General features: G+C 48.8%; 1 protein-coding gene across 4 annotated transcripts in view; it reads left to right on the top strand.

Annotated features, from left to right (window-relative positions):
• The first annotated feature begins 636 nt into the window (after positions 1 to 636).
• The window catches only part of Slc7a1 (solute carrier family 7 member 1), a 76,449-nt gene continuing 52,880 nt past the window's right edge, over positions 637 to 24,205 (top strand). Inside the window, exon 1 of one of the 4 annotated variants that reach the window (XM_040750262.1) lies at positions 637 to 789. The gene's annotated coding sequence lies outside the window, so the exon portion shown is untranslated. The other 3 variants (XM_005083175.4, XM_040750261.1, XM_013122834.3) reach the window with 3 other exon arrangements.

Raw genomic sequence — 24,205 nt, 5'->3', positions numbered from 1 at the left:
TTTTTGTGTATTGGTACTTTGTCTGCGTATGTATGTGCATTGTATGCATGAGTTACAGACAGTTGTGAGCCACCACGTGGGTGCTGGGAATTGAACTGGAAAAGCAGTCAGCGCTCTTGACCACTGAGCCATTTCTTCAGCTCCACAGATTGTAGTTCTTGATTTTGGAGCAGAGATCAGAAGGAGTCTGGGAGGTGAAGAAGAGATTTGGGTACTAAACTTGGGGTGAGTCCCTCCAGGGCGAGCTGCCACCACTGGCCCCAGCGAGGAAGTACCATACCAAAGGGAGGGGCTTTGGGGCCTTTCCTGACAAGGGCGAGGCTAAGGCGTTAGCTAGGGCACTGCTGTAAAGAAGTCCAACGACAAAAGAAGATTTGCAACCAAGTACTAAAATTGCTTTAAAGTGTGTCTCGCATCCAGTTTGTAGCAGGAAACCTGGTAAGGTTAGTTGTCAATGGCTCTCCATGAGGGGGCTGGCACAGCTCAGCCTGTGTTACCCACCAGCTCTGACCCAAGCAGGCTTCAAGATTCTGGGGACCAAGGGCAAGCGCCAAGGAAAGCCCGGTTTCGGGTGTCCCCGCCCACAGGGGCGCGGCCGCGCGGCGCTGTCATTGGTGCCCGGGAAGGTGACGCGCATCACTGACCGTGGCCGCGGGGCCCGCGGAGGGCGGCGCGCGGCTGATGAAACCGGCCCGGATCCCGCCGGCGCGCGCTATCCCCTCCGCCAGCAGGTGTGAGCGGTTCTTTACCCGCTGTCCCCACCCAGCTCAGCATCCCGTTGCCTTCTCGGTGAGTACGCGAGTCCGGTGAATGACCAGAAAGCTCTAAAAGCCTGGGTCACCTCTGTCTGTGTGTGGGAACCCAGGGCCTCGCGTGGCCGCTCAGGCGGGGCGAGAGTTCTTCTTTACCTCCCCATCTCCCGGGATGCGTGCGTGGGGCGCGCACCCGTGTTCCGGTCACGTCTTCCGAGTCCATCTTGTCCTTTGCCGGCACGGCGTGGTGTATGATGCAACAGCGAGAGGCTGTGAGCGCGGGCGACCCGGGTGTCCTTGCCACGCGTGGCCGTGAAGGCTTCCACGTGGGCGCGGGGACTCGTCTACTCTGGCTGTCCCGGGTGGCATCCGGAGCCGTCACTGCCTGGGAGATCTTCCCTTACATGGCGCGGTGCGCGGCACCCCGCCCCGCCACGCGGTCCCGGGCAGTGTCGTCAGCCTAGCCGTGAGCAGGGTGGACTCCATCAGGTCCCCAGGCCAGTCCCCTGTGAACGGAGACCTGAGATTCCCGACCTCCGGGTCGCTTCCGTAGTCCCTAGAGGTGACTTTGGAGGGACTCTTTCTCGGGTGGGTTTTCCTTGTGACCTGATTCGGCCTGCACAGACTGTTCTTCCAGATGGTGTGGAGTGGGAGGAAGTTCTTCCGGCTCTATAGACAACCTGTGCTCAGCGTGTTCCTCTCTGCGTAGTGGAAGACTTCCTGGGCACGGGTAGGTCACCAGCCACGCTGGTCCGCAGAGGAGCCTGGTGCCAGTGTCGGCTGCTCCTGTCCACATTCTGGCGTACTGAGATAGCCAGACATGTGCTGGGATAGCCAGACCTGTGTCGTCAGGAAAACAAACAAAACAAACCAAAAAACTACATTTCCCAGCACCCACGGTTATACTCTCACGTGCTGGAGGACAGGACTGGGATTTCAACCATAGGTGTATTTTTCCTAAAGGTGAGTAAAGTTTCACTAGAACCCCGAACATTATCTCTGTTTGAATATACTAGCTGTGATGGAGTAAGTTTGTAATTTACTTGGGATTTTCTTAACATGTCTTGCCATTCATGTGTGGTTAAGATAATAGGAAACCATGACACAGTCATCCCCCTGGTATTTTTAGTTGGTCTCAATGGAAATTATTATCTTTATGTGAGCACACCCTTTTGTCACTAAAAGCAAAGGGCTTAAGTCATGTGACCCAAATAGAAATTTAGGGGGGAAAGCCAACTGGTGGATGGAAACAGCTTTGAAAAGTTTAGCATTTTGTGATCATGTTTTATCTAAGGCTGTTATTTAAAGGGCATATAAGGGTGCTTGAATAAACAAACAGAAGAAAAGTTGAATAGAGAACAGAGACACCTCAGTGGCTGGCTTTAGATTTATCTCTTTATTTATTAAAGGTGTGAAGACAAGATGGTTCCATTAGGGATTTCTCTTCTAAGATACATGGTCATCGTATTTGTTAGATCTGTTTCTCTCCACCCAAACCCCTCGCCCCACTGCCAGGCGCCCCTTTTATGTAGGCCAGACTGGCCTTAAACTCGCTACTTAGCAAAAGATAACCTTGAACTTCTGATCCTCTTGCCTCCCTCCACCTCCCAAAGGCTGGGATTACAGGCATGTACCCCCAGATCCAATCCAGAGTCTCCTGCATACCAGGCAGGCACTTCACCAACCCAGCTACACCCCCAGCTCAGATACTACTTAAAACCTTAAACAGCTTCCATTTGTCTGTATTATTATTATTGTGTGTGTGTGTGTGTGTGCGCGCGCAGCGCACTAGCGTGATACATGTAGAGACCCGTGTGTGTCCCTGCACATGTGAAGTCCATTCTCTTCTACCTTTATGTGGGGCTTGGGGATCAAATTTGGGTTGCACACTTGCATACCAGACACATGGCAAGTTGGGTTATTTTGTAGGCCACAGATCCCATTTTCTGATGTTGTTAAGTCTATTTATTGATGTTTAAGTCTGTTCTCTTTTTACTAAGCCCAGTTACCTAACTGCATGGTTGCGCGATGCCACGTGAACCAAAGCCTTCCTTCTTACTACCACGGACGTAAAGGTGTCTATTAATACTAGGGAGAAGTGGGAAGAAGGAAGTCCTTGTTAGGGAAAGAAATGTCCAGTAACCCTGGGGATATCTAGACATCTGTGTGGTCTCACCCACAGACATCACCTGTAATGTCATTTCACCTATTTCTTAGTCACCACTCCAGGCAGGACCTGTAGTTAAGATCTTAGTGAGTGATTCTCAAGCTTCTTAATACTGCGACCCTTTAATACAGTTCCTCATGTGTGGTGACCTCCAACCATATTTTTGTTGCTACTTCATAACTGTAATTTTGATACTGCTATGAACTGTAGTGTAAATATCTGATATGCAGGATATTTGACACATAACAGGGTCACGGCCCACAGGTTGAGGACCAGTGCCCTTGTTTTTGTTTTGTTTTCTTTTTCATAATTGGTCTTTTGAACTGCATGTGAGGCTGGGGAGGTGAGGTGTAGGTGTGGGAGGTTGGTGTGTGTGTTTGGGATCAATACTAGGGCCTCTAACATGCTAAACACATATGCTAGCTGCTCCATCACTGAGTTGCACCCCTGGCCTATTGCCTGGATGAATTTTAGCAGTAGATCAGGTAAATTGACTTAGCGTTTCTGTGTGAGGAGAGGGCAAGTTCTGCCCTGAGGGGATGGGTTGCAGGCTGCATGGGAGATGGACGTTTGCACAGTTTATATTTATTCTAAAGGTTTATTATTACTTATGTGTCTGTGTGTCTGTGTGAATATATGCCACATATTTGTGAGTGCCCCTAGAAGTCAGAGGGAGTGTTGGATCCCTTGGAGCTGAAGTTACAGACCATTGTCGGATGTCTGATGTAGGTGCTGGCCGTGATCTGAGCCCTCTAGAGCGGCATGCTCTCGTAAACACCGAACCATCTCCCCGGGACTGGAAATTAGGACTTTGGGAAAGTCACAAATAAATTGGCTATTTCATTTTGGCTGATTCTTTCATTCATTCATTCATTCAAAGTCCTGCTATATAGAGATCAAGTTAGCTTCAAACATGAGGTCCTGCTGGCTCCATAGTACTGGGATTACAGATACGCACTACCATGCCTGTCACTGCAAATAACCTTAAAAGAAATTATTCATTTATTTAGAGACAAAGGCTTACTGTTTTGCTCTAGCTGACCTGAAACTCACTGTCTAAGCAAGACTTCCCTGGGATTCACAGAGATCTACATGCCTTTGCCTCCTGGGTACTGGGATTCAAGGTATGCACCATCGTGCCTGGCTACATGTTTGCGTTTAAAATTTACATGTATATATGTATGCCTGTTTCTCTGTATGTGCACCCCTGTATTTTCACTGCTCTCAGAGGCCAGAAGAGGGTGTCTGATTCCTTGGAGCTAGAGTTACAGGTGGCTACGTATGCCCATGTGGGTGCTGGAAACCAAACTCTGGTCCCCCATAACAGCAGCAAGTGAGCTTAACCACTGCGCCATCTCTCCAAATAATTTTTCCAATACCCTTACCATCAAGGGATAGACTTGCACTGATGGAGCCTCTGGGGGTAGCCCTTCCCCAAAGCTTCTTTGTCTGCTTCATGTCACCTCCTTTGGGACACTTGCTCCCCCAGTTGTTAGTGTGGTGTTGAGGTTGCCCTGTGAGGTGGGAACCCTCTGAACTTAGAATTCTTTGTGGTTTTGTTTTGTTTTGTGTTTTTGATTTTAAGGTATGAGTGCTCTGTCTGTCTGTATGCCTGCAGGCCAGAAGAGGGCATCAGGTCTCATTATAGATGGTTGTGAGCCACCATGTGGTTGCTGGGATTTGAACTCAAAACCTCTGGAAGAGCAGCCAGTGTTCTTAATGGTTGAGCCATCTCTCCAGGCCTGGGCTTAGAATTCTAATGCCTTAGGGTTCTCTGGGCCTTGAGCCAGTAACATCAGATCCCACATCAAGGTGTAGGCTTCCTTCTGTGGAAGCATGGAGCAGAAGCATCTTTGGTGGCAGGTTTTCAGTCTTGTAAATTTCAGTGACTTCTCCCCTTCCTTGAGCCTTAATTTGTTAAGGGCCATTTAGGACATTTGCCCCTGGTATCCGTCAGGATGGGCACCCTGGAGCAAACAGTTCGTGTACTGCTGACTGCACACAGTATGTCTCCTTGCAGCATCCTTGAGGCAATGGCTAAGAAAGATGCTGCTGCTTCTGGCTTTGTGGGTATGCCTTCTACCATCCCAGGAGCAGGCTCCCAGAAAGACTTCGGAAGGATCATCTCTCCTGCCACAACTCAGAGGTTGCTTTGGGCTTCTTCCTCTGGAGGTTGTCATGCACAGCGGACCTACAGATGGTTCATTGTGTGGTCCCACCACGATCTCATTTCAGGTCACTAAGGAAAAGTGTCCACCCTTCACTGAAGGGTTCTGGGAACAGCTCCCACCCCCAGGCTTCCATTCTGAACTTTACATTTAGATTGAGGAGCTGAAGTCCCATAGTGTTTCTTCAGCCAATCACAGGACATCCTGTGTCTTCCCGAAATCTTTCTTTCTTCTTTAGTAACAACAGCAAACAGAAACCAAACTCTGAGAAGGAACAGCTGTAGAGGACTCGGCACGTTGCTATCTTGAGATGAGTGAATGTCCTGTCTCTTAGGCTGTATCTTTGGACGCCATCTCTCTGTTTCCTTGTAACTTCCCCCTCCTTTCCCTTGGGCAGGGTTGGATTCGTGTCCTTACCTTTTCCTATTTTCCTTACAGTGCCTTTGTTTTAGCTGGTTTCTCTGCTGCTGTGATAAATACCATGACCAAAAGCAACTTGGGCAGGAGAGGGTCTGTTTGGGGTTACAGACTCTTTGAGGGGAGTCACAGCAGGGACTCAAGGCCGGAGCTTGAGGTAGAAACCTTAGGAGGAATTGCTTTCCGGTTCTAGTTATCTTTCCTATACATCTCAGGCTCACCTAGGAATGCCACTGCCCACAGTGGGCGAGGTCCTTCCATATCAATTAGCAAACAATAAAAGGTCATTCTGATGGAGGCCCTTCCTCTTCCTAGTCATTGACTGGCAAAATTCCCCTTCAAAGCTCCATAAGGTTCTTGCCTGGAGAAGCAGATGTTTCCCTCTCTTTAGTAACTGACCCAAATTCTTTATCAAAGAGGGCATTAGTGGTAATAATTTCTTTGGGCATGGCCTCTTGGTTTTATTAAGTTAATTTTATTTTAAGTGTATAGATGCTTTTGCCTGTACGTATGACTATGTGCCTTGTATGACGGGTGTCCGTGCAGGTCAGAAGAAAGGCATCAGATGCCCTGGAATTGTAGTTACAGATGGTTGTGAGCCGCGGTGTGGGTGCTGAGAGTCAAACTTGGGTCCTCTGGAAGAGCAGTCAGTGCTCTTAACTGCTGAGCCATCTCTCCAGTCCCACAAGGCCTCTTTGTGATATGGCTGATCTGAAATTAAGAGCCAGTTTCTGGCCGGGCTGGTCCTACAGCCTCCAAAACAATACAGAGAAACCCTGTCTCGTTAAAACAAAAAAAGAGCCAGTTTTTGAACTGTGGGGTCAAAGGAGATGACCCCCCCAAAGAAAGGACTGAATCCCAGAGTGGGCTTATGTCAAACTGACATCTCTTCTAAGGTACTTCCTGTAGCCCTGTGTACAAATGTTTTCCTGCAGTTCATTCATAATAATTGGCTGGAAATGGAGAAATGACTCAGAGGTTAAGAGCACTGGCTGCTCTTCCAGAGGTCCCGAGTTCAATTCCCAGCAACTATGGTGGCTCACAATCGTCTATAATAAGATCTGGTGCCCTTATCTGGCATGCAGGCATACATTCAGGCAGACCACTTTGTATACATTGAATAAATAAATCTTAAAAAAATTGGCTATAGGTAACTTGTTTGTTTTTTGAGACAGGAGCTCAGTGAGTTGCCTAGTGTATTAGTTACTTTTCTGCTGCTATAACAAGACACCGTGACCAAGGTAGCCGATAGAAGGAAATATTTGTATGGGCTTGCGGGTTCCAGAGGTGGTGGCAGGATAGCGGGGCAGCAAGTAGCATGGCAGCCGGAGTGGGATGCTGAGACCTCATGGATTTTGCTGTAAGAGTAAGTGAGGTGCTGGTGGGTTGTGCACCAGGAATGGCATGAGACTTTGAAACCTCAAAACCAGTTCCCAGTGATGCACTTCCTCCAGCCAGGCTACACCTCCTGGATCCCCCCAAATAGCGCCACCAGCTGGAAACTATATTTTCAAATACTACTCATTCAAACCTCTGCACCCTGGCTGGTCTCTGCACTCCTGAGCTCATGCAGTCCTTCTGCCTTAGTCTCCTCAGTAGCTAGGACTGCAGAAGCCTGTCCCTGCAACTGAGTTTTCAGCTGTCTTTTTTGGACTCATCTTCCGGGAGAGAGGTGATTTAAGTGAGATGGTCCGAGTCATCCATCCTAACAGGATCTGGTGTGCACCAAGCTTAGCTACTTGATTCGGTTCACTTTTCTCGAGATTGTACCTAAGTTTAGGATGATAGGAGGCATCTAGAGGCACCAGCTAGCAAGTTCTCCATGTCATTGGTCTTGGATTTTTGAGTGCTGGGGAATGGTGGTCTTTGGTGGTACTTTTGGCTTTGACTGCCAGGATTTTCCTTGTGGCTGTCACCTTGGACCCAGGTGCAGGTTCCCTTAGGCTTCAGGATCTAATCCCGGGCTGGGCTAGTCTCACGGTCTCTGGGAAGCTCCTTTGTGTTTTCTGTCAGGAGGGCATGGGATGAGGTGAAGATGGATACAGTGGCTGCTATTGGTCATAATCATCATCAGCTTTTTTTTTTGTTTGGTTTTTGGTTTTTTGAGACAAGATTTCTTTGTGTAACAGTCCTGGCTGTCCTGGAACTTGCTTTGTAGACCAGGCTGTCCTGGAACTCACTGAGATCTGCCTGCCTCTGCCTCCCAAGTGCTGGGATTAAAGGTGTGTGCCACCACCACCACCTAGCAATTATCATCACTTTAGCGCCAACATTTACCTAAATTTCCTTGGAGGTCTTAGTTGGGGAGAAGTGCCAAGAACTCAGGACTACCTCTGTTTGCCAAACCACCTTACCTTATTCTTTCCTTACCCCCTGTGAGGGGTAAGTGAGCGTTCAGGAGTCGGAGAACAGTGGGACCAGAAGGCAGGAGAATGTTGTCATTCCTCTCTGTGTTGACTGTCATCCTCCTCTGGGTAGCTTCAGCCGAACTCTTACCATCTATTGGCTTCAAATAAGTTATTATGGCTTTGTAAGTCTGTGTCTTCTTAAATTTTTCTAATGTTCTTGTTATTGAACTTGGGCGTCACAACCCCAAGGCAGGTCCTGCCACTACAATAAGCCAATTAAAAAGTCCAAATAAAACCAGAAAGTAGAAAAATTTATTCAACATGGCTATCCTGGGAAGAGGGATTGAGAGATCCAGGTTCGTCTTTGAGATCTTAAAGTGAGATTGGAATTTATATATAAAGTCAAGGATATGCACAGCTAAGCAGTCCTGGGCAAGGTGTGGTCCCACCCACCACTGACCCGCCCTTGTCTGAGCTACAGTCTCATGCTGTAAGATGGCCTGACAAGCTGTTAGAACCTTGTGAAATCTCTTCAGATACAAGGTCCCCTCTGGCTGGTTCCTTTCCTTCTCGGTGTGAGATTCCTGGAGAAATTCCTTTTTCTTTAGGGCCCATTGTTTTTAACAGTCCGGATAGTCTGATGGAGAGACAAAAATGTCTCTAGAATACCTTCCTGTCTGCTAGGTCTGTGAGATTCTGTCTGAGGGAAGTGGAGACAGGTTGCCCTTGGGTATGCTAGGAGGCTATAAGTGGCAGAAGGGAGATTTGAACATAGGGCATCTGGCTTCAGAGTAACCCACAAGTGCAGGGGGTCCAGGTGTTAGCCTTGCCAGGCTCCAGTCTTGGGATGTGTCAGGAATATGGGTACATATGGAGACTGTCGCACACTGCCCTGGCTGTCAACCAGGGCCCCCCTGTCTTTAAGTACATGGAGTAGTACCCAGCGGGCCATCCCACCACTGAGCAGCAACTGCCTGCCCTCACCTGCTCTTATTTCCCCCTAGCTTGGGTCTGCAGGGCTTCCGAGCACAGCTGGAGCTGGGTTCCGGAGGCAGCTGTGTAGGGTGCAGAAGCCTGGAGCTCACAGAAGTGATGGGGGCTGGGCAATGTTCTTCCTGGGTCAGTAGTTGGACATTCATTCATGTCACCAGTGTCTGGTTGGACACCTGCTCCAGATCCAGGGCTACATGTGTACTCTGCCCCACGCTGCACATCGTGTCTCTGCAGGGGTTCCTGTGGGAACAGAGGCTCGCCTCTGGTCGTCATGAGACCAGCAGCAGCTGTAATCCTGACCCCACCCGCACTCGTGGCATCCCTTTGCTGCTTTCTATCATGTGACACGGGAAGTGTCCCCTTCCTTTGAGGCCTTTGCTGCCCCCCTAAAGCCTGGAACAGGAGCTGGTGGCCAGGGCCCGCAGCAAACCTTGCTGTAGCTCCTCAGAGCAACTCTTGGGGTCACGGTGTGTCCAGGTGGCAGGATCACCTGCATCCTCTCTGAATGAATGGCAGCCAGGGACACTGGAGCCTTGGATGGGTTGGTTCCCTGAGTGCCCTTGGGGCCTCTGGGGAGCGGTAATGGTTAGGACAGACAGAAAAACTCCTTTCCCACTTTCTCCTTTTCTCTCTCAGCTTCGTTAGAGTAACATTTCAAATTCAATGTGGTAAGAGTTCAGGGACTCCTAGGCCCCCTTTACTGTGGTCCACCGGCTGTTTGAGCTTCTCTGCTTCCTCCTTCCCGCCATATGTGCCCCTCTTCCAGAAGACCACATAGACGTTTACGCCCTATAATTCAAATATACCTCCACTGTATCTCCTCGAGTTGTGAAAAAAGGCTTTTTGGAGAGCTCAGGGCAGACTTTCCGAGAAGCTCCCATCTAATTTTTCTACCTCTAAGTCCCTTTGAAACATGTCTCTCTGTGAGTATGAGGCCAGCCTAGTCTACAGAGCAAGTTCCAGGACAGTCTCCAAAGCTACAGAGAAACCCTGTCTCAACACCCACCCCCCCAAAAAAAAACAACCCAACCAAAAAAACCAAACACACATCTTCATGTTCTTCAAACACCTGGGTACTGCAGTAAAATGGAGGATGGAGCAGGTAGCAATTCCCACACAGATGGTGGGCTTGTAAGAAAGGAGCTTGGGGGCTTCTTCTGCTCCAGTGTGCCTGAGCACCCAAACGTGTTTCCCAGCACCCCCACCCTCCAGGCAGAAGCTGCGTGTGGCCCAGTCTTCAGGCCATCTTTTATGCCTTCGCCCACCCCTTGGGTGGCTGCCCACCTGTGCGGGCAGCCTTACCCACCTTTGATGGTGTATGTCAGATGTGTGTATCCTCAGGGTGGAGGAGATTGGAGAACACTAATAAACATATAGAACACATGTGAGATCTACGGTGTTGCAAGTCCTCTCTCCCTTCGGCACCGAAGGGCTTGCTTTCTAGACTTGCTAGAGATTAAGGGTACTACGTGACACTTGGCTGGGGGCCATGACCTTGGTCTTTTGCTGGCTGCATCTTGACCGTATCTTACAGCAGTTATGCTTGCCTTCGGGTGACACCCCGCCCCCATCTTTTAGATGTCCTGCCCTCGAGAAATAAGACACATGCTAAACTGAAGTTTGCACTGCTAGTGACTGCTACTCAGGCTCAAGCCTGAACTGCAAACAGTTTCAAAACCGTTGTGCATCTTGAAGTTCACATCTTACTGTTGGGGCTGTCCCCCTCTCTCACCTCCAGTCACTGTGAGATCCCCTGTGTCCTAGCCTGGGGTGAGGATTCTGGGATTTTTTTTTCATTGTCTGAAATTTCTTTGTACCTCAGTTTCCCCCAGATGTGAGCCTGCAGCTGTGTGTGAAGAGAGCTCTGAAGGTCACGATCAAAAGCTTCTAGTAGTTTTCCATGTGTTTGTTTGTTCTTCTCCGGCCCCAGACCCTCTCCTTGAAGGAGCTGGCCTTGACAGAGGCTCTAGTGGGCAGCCGCCCAGAGTCGGGGTACCCTGCTGTGCTCAGTAACTCTAACCTGGCCGGGCCAGCACCAAAGGGCCACTCTTCAAAGAGGCCCTTTGAAGAGCAAACATTTCCTTTCCTGAAAAGAAGGGAAATTGCAACGAAAACTTATTGTTCTGTGCAGACAATGCCCCCTTCGATCAAAGAGCGAGCGGGGCTTATAAAGGTAGATTCGCGAATTAAACCTGGGCGCCATCCTGCGTGTTACCATGGAAGGGAGCATGGTGGGCCTCTAAGACTGGTAAGACTCCATTTCCCCTTTACCTTAGGATCCTAGTCTAGGTCCAGTATAGTGTACTAACTGTGTCTCTAGCACATTCCCAAAAATGTCTACTGATAAATTATGATATCGTCAAGTTAGAATATTACTTTGTCACCGAAAATGGTATTTTCCAAGGGTATTTGATCTTAGGGGAAATATTTTTTAAAAACCTGGATATTATGCACAGAAAAAAGGAAAAGATTGCTAAAATTAGATTTTAGGGCCTGGGAGTGTATCTCAGTGGTTAGAGCATGTGTTCACTAACATTTGAGAGGCCCAGGCTTTATGTCCAGCAATGCAAATAAGCAAACAGTTTTGTTCACTGCTTATAGATCCTAAAACATTGTTCAGCAAACACTTATTGAATATTTATGTAATTAGTAAAATACATTTAAAGGAAGCTCATCTTTGAGGTGAATCACAATGCTTTGGCAGGGGGGGTAGGGCCATAAATTATTTTTCATTTGTGTTGTGACCCAACTCCTCAGAGTGGGGTGTGCTTTGTTCTTTGCTACACATAATCCTATGTTTGGTTCTTGGGTGCCAACCACATAGGGTATGGACTGCTTTAGCATCCCAGTCAGTGTTATAGGATGTTGAGTTTTTGTTAGATTGGTTCAGTGTTGTCAGTGAGGCTCAAATTGCGGGCTGGTTGTCCCTAGTAGCTACCCACTGTGGTTGGGAGCTTTTGTCTGATTGGCCCTTGATCTTACCTTTGAGTACTGGTTCCAAGAAGAAGCTCTGGTCACGTGTCACCCCGCTTTCTAAATGTTTCCTTTTCTGAGATGGAATTTTCCTACCTGCAGCATATGTTGACTCTGAGCTGTCAGGGATGGCGTCCGGTGCCGTCCCCTCCACCCTGTTGCCCGCTCTGTCCTTTTGCCTGATGGTGCAGGTCTGAGGTGGGTGTGAGGTCCTAGAAGGCTGCTGGCCTCAGAGAAGCTTTCTCTGGTCTAGTGGTACTCACACACTGCTGTTGGCCCCACGTGCCCCGTCCCCGCCTCCCTCCACCCACCCCCAGAATCTTCAAACTTCTTTAGCTATTTGTCTACAAACTACAGTAAGAATGAAATTTACTTGTGACCAAGTACACGCAGGGACATGTTGACTGATAAATTGATTGACATGTAAGTTTGTCGGACTTTTCTTCGTCTCTATCTATGGTACACACTATGTGTGTACATGCCCTAGAAATGGTTTGTGCATCTGTTAATTTCAGTGCTTTGAGTTTCTTTGGTTCATTTCATTCTGTGAGATTTGAGGGAAGAGCCCATCAGGAAGGCTAATAACCTTGTCTTTCAGAGTTGAGGACTGTGGGAGGAACTGGAAAAAGGTGCTGACAGAAAGAGAAATTTGAGGTTGTCCAGTCTGATGGCTTGAAAATCAAACAGAATCCCCGAAATGCTAACACCAGCAGTAGCAGCCACACAAAGGCTGGGGTTTTTACTTCAGGGTTGAAAGTTTTCCTTGTGGCTTAGCAAATAAATACCTTGTCTGCTCACACCATTCTTAAAATAATCCTAGCCAATGGAATCAGTTGTCTCCAACCAGGCACAGCAACAGAGCTGACAGCCCCAGCTTATTGAAACAATGTACACATATCTGTCCTTGTTCATTGGAAGCTTGAAACAAAGAAACTGCTTCTCAAAATGACTTTTCTGTAGAAATTCAGAATAGTTAGTTTACAATGTGCTAAGAGAAGCGTGTAGAAGTTTTAAGTATTGCCAGCACAGTGAGTCTTTGAAAAGGAAGTCCCTGAATTAGTGTGTGTGTGTGTGCACTGCTGCTCTTCTATATATATGAGTGATAATGAACAAGTTAGATCAATTCTTCTATACATCTATTACCTCAAATTAAAATACACACACACACACACACACATCTTTAAAATGCATTTAGTGTGTGGGGAGGGTGCGCAGGTGTGGTACCCCTGTGGGGCTCAGAAAACAACTTTCTGGGGAGTTGGTTCTCTCATTCTACTGTGTGAGTTGCCGGCTTCGAACTTAGGTCAGCAAGCGTGGCAGCAAACACCTTTATCCCCTGAGCCATCTCGCCAGCTGTAACCTGGAAGTTTTAGCATCATGTTTGGTTTTGTTGAATAAGCTTTTGGTGGAAGACACTTCTTTTTTGGGTTAGCTTTCTCCCTGCAGGGCCATCTTGGGAGGTACGAAGCGAAAGCCCTTGTGAGCTCTTTGAGGGAGGGATGCCTCTCTGTGTAAGGGCCTGATGCAGTTGGAAGTTTAGAAAATCGATGACCCATTTGTCCGTGGTGTCATGCCTAACTGCTATGGCCTCTGAGTTTGTTCTAGCCAGTGAAGGCCAGGGTGTAGTTGCCTGGCCTTTCTTGGTTTGGCTTAAGTAGGGAAGCAGTGTTAGGCAGAGTAGCACCCCACACAATTCAAAGTTTCTTTTCGGGCTCTCTTGTTCCTTGCTGTCCCATAGTGAGTGTCTTCCAGGGAGTTTTGCAGAGTCACTGCACAGCCTTGGAGTTAGTGAGCACCTCAGGGTCTTCGGAGACAGTTGCTTCCTTTTTCCAGCCAAATGTCCAGATGTGCAGTGGAGCCTGGCATTTTATTCTGACAAGCCTTGGGAACTGACGCAGTGGCAGACAGATCCTCTGCACAGCTGCACTGCCAGAGTACGGGACCCAGGCATTTTAGCTGTCCCTTCTAGCAGAACTTCCCAGTCTGTTTGACTCTGCTGGGTGTGACTTGCTTGTGCCAAGTGACTTGAGGATAGCATCATTCTTGCTAGATCAAGACCCCAGGAAGGGCCTGTGCCTACAGATACAAACCGTGTACTAGTAAATACTAACACCCAGAGACAAGACTGACTGGAAGTGTAAGGGACACAGGAAGCATTTCCACTGCCAAGGCCACATGATTGACTTTCTCAGTGTTTCTGTGGCTTTTTCATCTATCCAGAAAGAAGTACAAACAGGAACATGCAGAGCAATTGGATGGCCATGCCAACAGGGGCAGGCAATAAAGATAGAAGGAGGGGAAAGTCCGCAAACATGGCTAAGAATTTTGCATACTGTGCTCGATCGTATCTGGAAAGCCCAGCTTTGAGTACTTGTAGGCACGTAGGCGTAGGCATCCATGTGCCCACAAAAACCCTTCCCCGGGGAACGTGTGAAATAGCATGCCTTTCTGGAGGTCCTGAGCGGGTCTGTGAGACTGCGTGTATGTGTAGGCAGTTTTTAGGGTCATTTGGAGGAGCCAGCCCCTAGGAAGTGCTGGAACTCGGACGATTGCAGGAGAATTGGATTGAAAACCTGCCTGGCACAGAGCAGAGGCTTCAAAAGTGACCTTTCAACTGAACTGTAGGGTTGCGCTCTCCACATTACTTGCCTGGGGGCCCTTGCCTGGTCTGCCTGTTCATTTCTAGCTGGGCTGGTTATCTCTTCTCAGCCAGCCTGCAGATTGCACACAAAGTTCTGCAGAGGTGGGGCTCGGGCAGTGGAGTGAAAATGATAGCCAAGGGCCTGGCGGGTAGGAGGGGACAGAAATAGATAGAAGAAGATGCGAGAACGCAGTCACCAAAGGGGGCAGATTGAACTGAGAGGCAAGCAACCCTCCCCCTTGTAGGAGGTCTGTGTGTCGTGAGCAGCATCTCTACCTGGGTTTCTTCATTTGAAGTCATAGGTCCCACTGGGAGGATCAAAGCCTACGGTCTGCAGGAGGCTTAATAAAGAAACTGTCCTCAGGCTGAGCGTGTATAGGGTTTAACTTCAGCCTGCTGGGGCTTCTCCAGGAATCCCATTGCCTGGGTTGCACATACATGTGTCCTTGCTTTGCAGGTAAAAGAGTAGGTGCCAGTTAACATGCATAGAGATGTTTCCAGAAGGACTGGGTGGGTGTGAGATGGGCCAAGGCTTGTTCCCTCTTCCTCAGGAAATTCTTCACCAAAGAGGTGGATGCCAGGAGCTTTCTAATTAAGAGCAGGCACGGGGAGATGAACCCAGCTTGGAGAGGGATTAGAGGGGTGGACTTGGCGCTGCCAGAGCTGGTGTGGGGTGCCAGGTTCCAAGGTCCCCTGCTTAGAAGGCCTTAAATGAGGGTGTCCCTTCGAGTAATATCTGGTTATGCTTGGATGATTAAGTCTCCTGGTAATTCACTTAAGGTCTCAGGAAGCATGGCCAGAGAAAGGAGGCGCTCAAACATGCGTCCCACCCACCACTACCTCCCCAGGGGAGCTGAACCCTGCCAAGAGGAAGGATTTGGCCCAGAAGCATCAGACTAAACCTTGGCTGTGTTTGCCTGTCATTGAGTTCAAAGCTGTCTGCCTGGTGCAGGATGTGGCAGATGGGCATTTGAAGTGAGAAGAGAGAGAGGATGTGAAGTTGGTCCATAAGGAGTCATGTCAGGGCCCTGCCACCCCCAGAGTCACCCCACTCACTGTGACAATGTCAGGGTCCTGCCCCCCCAGAGTCACCCCACTCACTGACAATGTCAGGGTCCTTCCTGTGCCTCCCCGAGGGTCTCCCCATTCACTGTGACAATGTCGATCGAGTAGACAGGATTCCCTAATTAAAATGATTTTTACCTCCTTGTAGGAAAAAAATGAAGGGATCACAATAGGAATGGGGTACTGTGAAATGGCAGGTATTATATGATTTTTTTCAGTTTTAATTACATTTTTTCTTATGTGTCTATATGTGTGGCAATGTGGGGTGTGAGTGTAGTGCCCTCAGAAGCCATAAGAGGGTGTCAGATTCCTCTGGAGCTGGATTACATGTGGTTGTGATCCTCCTGACATGCATTCTGGGAACTGAATTCTGGTCCTCCGCAAGAGCGGTGTGGATTCTGAACGACTGAGCCATTTCTCCAGCATCCCCATGGTTTTTGTTTATTTTAAACAGGGTCTTACTATGTCCTGGCTTGGCTGGAACTCACTATGTAGAGCAGGCTGGCTTGAACTCACAGAGGTCCACCTGCCTCTCATGCACTGTGATTAAAGTTGTGTACCACAGTGACTGTCTCACAAATTTCTTTTCTTTTTTGTCTTTTTAAGAGATAATTTTTTGTTTGTTTGCTTGCTTGTTTGTTTTTAACCTTGGCTGTCCTGGAACTCACTCTGTAGACCAGGCTGACCTTGAACTCAGAGATCACCTGCCTCTGCCTCTGCCTCTGCCTCTGCCTCTGCCTCTGCCTCTGCCTCTGCCTCTGCCTCTGCCTCTGCCTCTGCCTCTGCCTCTGCCTCTGCCTCTGCCTCTGCCTCTGCCTCTGCCTCTGCCTCTGCCGTGCTTGGATTAAAGGTGTCTGTCATCATGCCTGGTTGTTTCTCATACATTTCTATTGTGTTGATTCATTAATTCATGTGTCACAAGGTGTCTGTTAAGTATATAGAAAAAAAAGCCCTTTATGAAAACAAAAATCAGGCCAGGCAGATCTCTGTGAGTTTAAGACCAGCCTGGTCTACAAGAGCTAGTTCCAGGACAGCCTTCAAAGCCTCAGAGAAACCCTGTCTTGAACACGGCCCTGGATGGTGGCAGTGGTTTTGTTGAGCCCGGGTTGAGGCTTGGGGTTTGCTCTGTTTCCTCAGTAATTTGTTAATTGTGCCCCATCCTTGTGTTGGCTTTGGGGGATCTAATCACGGATTGTTTTGAGAGAAAGCCAGGTTGGTTTATGGTCCGTCTTTCAGGAGCCTGGGGTCTATAATCGTCTTCATACACGATGTGGTCACTGGAAGGATGAAGTTTTCATCTGCCTCACTGGGCGAATGGCACTTACCCCTTCCAGAGGAGGGGCAGGGACGGGGCTGTGTCCTGACTGGTTACAGCCCTGTGAGAGACTTCATATGTGCTTGGAGGTTATCTTAGTTTGGTACCTACTGCTTTGATAAAGACCATGACCAAAAGAACAACTCGGGGGAGGTGAGGTTCATATCAACTTACAGTGATAGCCCATCAGGAGGAGAAGCCGGGGCAGGGCTCACAGCAGGAACCTGAAGGCAGGAATGGAAGCAGAGACTGTGGAGGAGGAACACGGCTTACTGGCCTGCTCAGTTTGCTTTTTCTGACAACCAGAACCACTAGCGCAGGAGTGGCATCATCTCCATTGGGGAGGGTCTTTCCAGATTCATTGTTAATCAAGAAGATGCCCCCACAGGCTTGTCTACAAGCCAATCTGAAGGAGGCGGTCTCTCAGTTGAGACTCTTCTCAAAACACTCTAGCTTGTGTCATGTTGACAGAAAATCAGGCAGGACCAAGGTGTAAGCGGATGCTGTGAGGGCGATGCCGCCGTGAGGGCGATGCCGCCGTGAGGGATGGCTCATGCTTCATGATGCCATACTCAGCAGGGTTGCACTCTGAGTGTGAAAAGGCTGATGGGGACTGGATCTCAAGGGATGTGACTATTCAAAGTGTGGGAATCCTGGACCCTCAAACCAAAAGATCCAGGAAGGTTACCACTGTTCCCTGTTGTCCACACAGAAGCAATGCCTGCCGGGAATTCATCTCACTCTCCCCTGCAGGTGAGGTAGATTCAATGTGTGTCTACCTAAGATTTGACTGCCTTACCACCGGCCATAGACTGGGCAAGGTGTTCTGACTCTGCTGGAGTCTGCTTTGGAATTTGGAAGGGATTGCTGTAGGTGGCTATTTACCTTGGGATTTCTAGCCCTAATCAGGAAATGGTGACATTTTGAGACTATGGAGCCAACCAAAGAGTACTGTGCCGTGCGGTGAGACTGGGGATTATGTGTCAAACAGGAACAGTGGTGACAAGAAGTCTGGGGTTAAGATGATGATGGAGGTGGCCATCTGGAAGCCTTTCCTTGCCTGTTTTAGTTCAGAAATGACCAGCAAGTATGACTGTAATGGAGGAGAATTGATCCCAGCATCCATATTCACATGGTTCACCAGATCTGTGCCACTCAAAGGAATATTCCAGAAGAACTTCTGCCAATAATCTCTTCATTCCAATTGTGGAAAGAGTGAGCAACCTCAGGCCCGGCATTCCGTGTCCAACAAAATACCATTGGATGCTTATCCAGTCATGGCAGGCCAAGCATTTCCTGGTGTCAGGTCAGCAGTATCCGTGTCCTGTTGTGCCCGGTGTCCCTGAGGGAAGGTTGGAATGTCGGGGTAGGCCATGAGAAGTCTGGGTCCCCAGCTATCTCACCAGGGGGGAAGTCTGAGGGCACTTTTCAAAGGTTATTAGCTAACCGTGCTCATCAAATACATATAGCTCCCAGCAAGGCGGATTTTAAGTTTTAATTTTTTTGCCTGTTTGGGTTTCCAGGGAAACATTTGGGCAATGAACGGTAGCCAAGTCCAGGTGATGCTCTAGGAGAGATCTGGGAAAGCTATCTGCAGGAACAGAGGTTTGGGTAATCCCTCCATGGTGTTCTGTGTGTTTCCCGCCCTCCTGAGTTACAGGCTTGCCTTAGCAGAGTAACACAAATGGCAACAAGAAGAGTTGACCGATGTTCTTGCCTGCTATAAGACTGCATGCAGAGAAATGGGCTAGGATCTGGGCAGAGTTCTGGAAGAGGACTCTGGATAGGGCAGAGAAGGGCCACTGTCTAGCCTTGGTGGGTCCTCAGGAAACAAAGAACACTACCCAGTAAAAAGCACAGGAGGCAGAGGCAGGTGGATCTCTGTGAGTTCGAGGCCAGCCTGGCCTACAGAGCAAATTCCAGGACATCCAAGGCTTATAGAGAAATCCTGTCTTGAAAGAAAAATTGCAGGATGAGCGACTGGTAGGCGCTTTGAGAGATGAAATCGGTAGTTACCATTAGGTGGTTCCCAGTTTCTCTCTGCGCCTGCTCCCTGCTTTCCCTGGACTCTGGGTCAGCTAGGAAGCAGGGTGGGTACCTAGGAAGCAAAGTGTGGACTCTCACTCTGGGGTTTGCTCACGAACCTCTACACCTGCCTGACCAGGTGAGATCTGCCTAAGACGGCCATGGTTACCTAAAGCAGCAGCACCCTTTTGGCCTCAAGGAGTGCCCCAAGTTCACGAAAGTTCACAGTAGGACAGGGGGATAACAAGGAGTCAGATGTGCAGAAATCTGACTTCAGTGCAGTCTGTTCAATATCTGCTCTCTGAACAGAAATCTGATAAAGGTTGCATTACAGAAGGATGAAAGTTCTAGGCTGCAGACTCCAAAGAAGCCGTTTTCTTTTGCTTCAGAACAGCAAAGTGCATACCTAAGAAGGCTGACTGGACCAAGGGTTCAGAGACACGATCAGTGTTTCAGAGAGTCACGGGCCAGGGTGAGGTGAGTCCCAGACTCTCCATGCAGTTCCATAAGTCAGTGTTCCTATCAGAACGGACAGTGTTTTGGAATGAATAAAAAAGCAAATAAGACTTTGCATGGCTAATCACAAGGGAGGGAAGGCTGAAGAGGCCCTGGGTATTGGTGGCTCTCTGGTATACAAGGGCCAGGGGATTTTGGAGTTCATCACGAGTCTTTGGACAATGGTATCCTGGGACACGCCTGTCACAAAGGTTGCTTTGTGAGCCTCTCCCAAAGCAGGACACTTGGCTGGAGTAGACTTCATTTCCCTGGGGTAGTATTTCTGATGTTCTTGGCTCCCCAGACACAGGCTGGATGGTGGGTGTTGGCAGGGAGGAACAGGGCAAGCTTGGGTCCCAGCTGTTGTCTGATCTAGAAATGTCCCCTAGGAGAATCCCTGCCCTCTCTAAGACATTTCCTTCTCCCCTGTGCACCCCTCATCAACGCTGCAGAGTTATGCCCTCAGGACATCTCTGCGTGGCAGGTATATCACCGTTCCCCTAGGTGCCCCTAGTGAAGTGCTTTGGTTCCCACAATAGAAGCCCTATAGAAATAGTGTCATGACCCTGCTGGTGGAAGTTTAGAAGGCTCTGGATTCCAGCCAGGCCACCAGATGGTGTTGCAGAAGAAAGCCTGAGGCTCAGCCCAGAGCCAAGTCTGCTGGAGGGAAGGTGACCTCCAAGCTGCAGGGCCAGGGACCCTCAGCCTACCTGGCTGTAATACACCATGCACAGTTATCCACGTCATACCACCTAGAGAGACTTTTATTTGGATTTTACAGTTGACCTCTGTTGTACTCTAGTTGGATATGGTGACGTGTGACCTTTCATACTGATGCTCAAATCTACGTAATTCAAAGAAAATGCCAGCAGTGACTTGACCGGCCTACAGGATGGTGTGAGGTTACTTTTGACTTGGTGATACTTGGTCAGGAAGAGGACAGAGGTTCTTGTGTCAGAGAGGCAGGGTTGCTGCTCTGGCCATGGCATGGGCCAGACACAGGGATTTGCTTCTCGACCATGGGTAGTGTCTTTGGGGGCCTGAGAACAGGGGGATGGCTTTCTGGGTCTTCACAGCGTTGTGTAGCAACTGGACAGGACATTGCCAGTTCCCTCAGCCTGTGTCCTCTGTACCACAGGGTCTCACTATGTAGCCCCAGCTGGCCTTGAACTTGGTATTCAACCTGCCTCAGCCTACCCAGCACACTTTTTCATTTTTTAAAGATTTTTAAAAAATTCATTTTATGTATGAATTTTTGTCTACATGTATGTGTATACACCATGTGCATGCTTGGTGCCCTCAGAGGTCTTAAGAGGGCATCAGCTCCTCTGGAACTGGAGTTTCAAATGGTTATGAACACCACGTGGGTGCTGGGAATTGAACTTGGCTCCTCTGGAAGAGCAGCCAGTGCTCTAAACTGCTGCACCATTTCTTTTTCTCTGTTGGTTTTTTAAGATATGTTTTTTCTGTATAGCCCTGACTGTGCTGGAACTCACTCTGTAGATCAGACTGGCCTCAAACTCACAGAGGCCTCCCAAGTGCTGGCCTTAAAGGCGCGTGCCACTACTGCCCGGCTAGATTTCATTTTTAGTGGTGTTGGAGATAGTGCTTCAGTTGTTCTGAAAGTCAGCCAGGTGATCTCTCCATCGAGGTTCCTCTGGCAGGCAGAGGTAAGGGCCAGCTATTTAAACAACAAACGGGCCCTCAGAACATCCACTCCCCCTCTCCTCTGTCTACACTTTCAACTTAGGCTTGATTTGCAACTGGCTTTACTGGTATCAGAGACAAGGGGAAAATCAATGGCCCTAAGAAGTAGTGACACAAAGCAAATGAGAGTCCCCAATTTTAAGAGCATGCTAGTTGCATGTCTTTTGGAGGCTGGAGAGATGGCTCAGAGGTTAAGAGCACTGACGGCTCTTGCAGAGGTCCTGAGTTCAATTCCCAGCAACCACATGGTAGCTCACAATCTGGTGCCCTCTCTTGGCCTGCAGGGATACATGCAGGTAGAACACCATATGATAGATAGATAGATAGATAGATAGATAGATAGATAGATAGATCTTATTTCAAAAAAGGAAAAGAAAGCCTCTCTTATTCATCTGAGAGTTCTGTGGACCCTTCCATCTGCAGGAAGCTGCGTCCTACAAGTCCAGGCACACTCATGGGAGTGTAACATAGGCTAAGCTTTAATATCTGGTGAAAATTAATAAAAACTGAACCCTTCAGGCTTGAAGCATAGATGTACGCTGGTAGGGTGTAGGTGGTGGCAGCACATGACTATGTGGTCGCCAGTGTCCAAGTGAGGACCAACATTCCTTTGGAATGTCAGCTTTCCAGGCTTGGTCTGAAAACCCACCCTTTAGTTTATACATAAACTCACCTCTTTAGCCCAACTCAACTGTCGCAAACACAGGACAGTGTAGGGAGATGTGGTCCAGGCGCTGTTTAGTAAGCAGAGTCTTCAATGCAGATATATGCTCCATTGTCTTGGGCTCTGTATGCTCCTAGATTCTAAGTTCTTTGAGAGGCTGCACAGCTCGCAGCGACGATGCAAACAAAGGTGTCTTTTGTTTTGTTTTTTGAGACTGGGGTCTCTCTGTTATGTAGCCGTGGGTGTATGTAGACCAGGCTGTCCTCAAACTCATAGAAATCCACCTGCCTCTACTTCCATAGTGCTGGGAACCAAAGCTGTCTTCTTCTCTTTTTAAACTGAGAGGCGGGTGTGATACAACACACCTTTGATCCCAGCACTTTGGGAAGAGAGGCAGAAGGATCTCTGTGGGTTTCAGGCTGGGCTGGTTTTCAGAGTGAAGTCCAGGGCTATGCCCTGAGACCTTGTCTCAATAGAAAAAAAAGCAAAACAACAACAAATGGAAAATATTCTGGGGCTTGGCCACAGAATAAAGCGTTATTGTCTTTTTAAAAAGCCCTCCTTCCCCCCTCCTCTCTTCCTTCTCTCCTCCTTTTCTCCCTTTTCCTTGTGGCCCAGACCCTTTCTGCTCATCATTGTCTTGACAAGGCATCTCCAGGAATCTTTCCAGCCAAGATCAAGCGATCTTGGCTGTGAGTTGAATAAAAACTTAAGAAAACCGAGGTGTTCTTTGATGTTTACTTGGTTGGCTACACCTGCTCCCCCATTCTTAAGAACAGTTGCGGGGGTTTCCATGAACAGGAAGAGAAACTGCCCAGTTCTGCTGCAGGAGGTGGCGGTCAGCTTCTCTTCCTTTGCTAGGAGGTGCTTACCCAGGCTCCATCGGGTGTGGTGGGCCAGGATTCTGTTCATTTGGTCTGAGCTTCCCACAGGCATTTGTGATCTGTACTGCAAATAAATCTTAGCCGTGGCTGGGTAACAGTGAAGACTAATTCTTCCCGGAGTCCTGGGAACTGGGAAGGTTTATTCTATCAGGTGTCCAATTGCAAGACCCTCATCTTAAGGAGTACTGCATCTATGATAGCAGTAGATGTCAGTTAAGAATCTGATTGTCTGCACACCTTTAATCCCAGCACTTGGGAGGCAGAGGCAGTTGGATCTCTGTGAGTTCGAGGTCTACATACAGAACGAGTTCCAGGGCAGCCAGGGCTGATACACAGTGAAACCCTGCTTCAGGAAAAAAAAAATCTGATTGTCATCAGGCATGGTGGTGCATACCTTTGATCCCCAGCAGTCGGGAGGCAGAGGCAGTTGGATCTCTGTGAGTTTGAGGCCAGCCTGGCCTACAAAGCAAGTTTCAAGGCAGCCAGGGCTGTTACACAGAGAAACACTGTCTCAAAAAACAAACAAAAAGCCCAAACAGGCATCTGTGATTGTCATCTCCACCATCAGCTTGACTGGACCTAGAGTAGCCTAAGAGACACACCCGGGCGTGTCTGTGAAGGCCATTTCTAGACTCCGCCTAGATAGATGTGGATTGCATCACTCTGTGGCATGGGGTCCTGACTGAATAATAAGGACAGGAAGAGGGAACTGGGGAGATGGCTCCGAGGGGCCTCACCATCTGCGACTCCGGTTCCAGGTGGTCCAGCACCCTCTTCTGGCCTACACAGGCACCACATGCACACTGTATACATACATCTATGCAGGCAAATCTTACAAAAAATAAAGCTGAAAACAATCTTAAAAATTATTTAAAGGAGAGGAGAGAAAGCAGGGTGGTTCCAGCATCCATCCCTCTTCACTGCAGACTCTGTGACCCTCTCCTTCTATTCCTGCGCCATGCCTTCCCTATTGTGATGGGCTGTACCCCCAAAATCATGTGACAAAAAGCCCTTCATTGTTTGAGCGTGCGTGCGCGCGCGGTTTTTTGAGACAGGCTTTCTCTATGTAGCCCTAACTGTCCTGGAACTCACTCTACACCAGGCTGGCCTCAAACTAAAAGATCCGCCCCCCTCTGCCTCCGGGGTGCAGGGATTAAAGGCACACACCACCACCATCCAGCTGGGCCTTCATTCTTAAATTCCTTTTGCCAGGTCTTTGGTCACAGCGATGAAAAAAGCGATACAGTGCCCCACAGGTGAAGTTCTTAGTTAACAGACGTCTGTCCCTTGTGTCCATACTTAACTCTTGGGGGTCTGTGATAACTCAAGCAGTGGGTGTGCACCCCGTTATCATAGATCAAGTGAGCTGGCGGGGGCGGGGGGGGGGGGGATGACACACTCCTGGCACATCCCTTTAAAAACGACGCTGCTGCTTGCTAAGAGCTCTGCCGAGTCTGCTCTCCAGTCCGCACGCTTTTTCCTCGCCCTCCATCGTGTTTCTCAAATGCCTCATGCGGTTGGCCGTCCTCGTTCTCTACAGATTCTCCCCTCCTCTGGGCCAGCTGAAGTCGGCTCCTGCAGGCACCAGATG

The sequence above is a fragment of the Mesocricetus auratus genome, unplaced genomic scaffold (genome assembly GCF_017639785.1).
Source record: "Mesocricetus auratus isolate SY011 unplaced genomic scaffold, BCM_Maur_2.0 Super-Scaffold_100008, whole genome shotgun sequence".
In the NCBI taxonomy this organism is placed as follows: Eukaryota; Metazoa; Chordata; class Mammalia; order Rodentia; family Cricetidae; genus Mesocricetus; species Mesocricetus auratus.
Note: the sequence above shows the minus strand (reverse complement) of the source record. Positions and strands in the feature narration are given on the sequence as shown.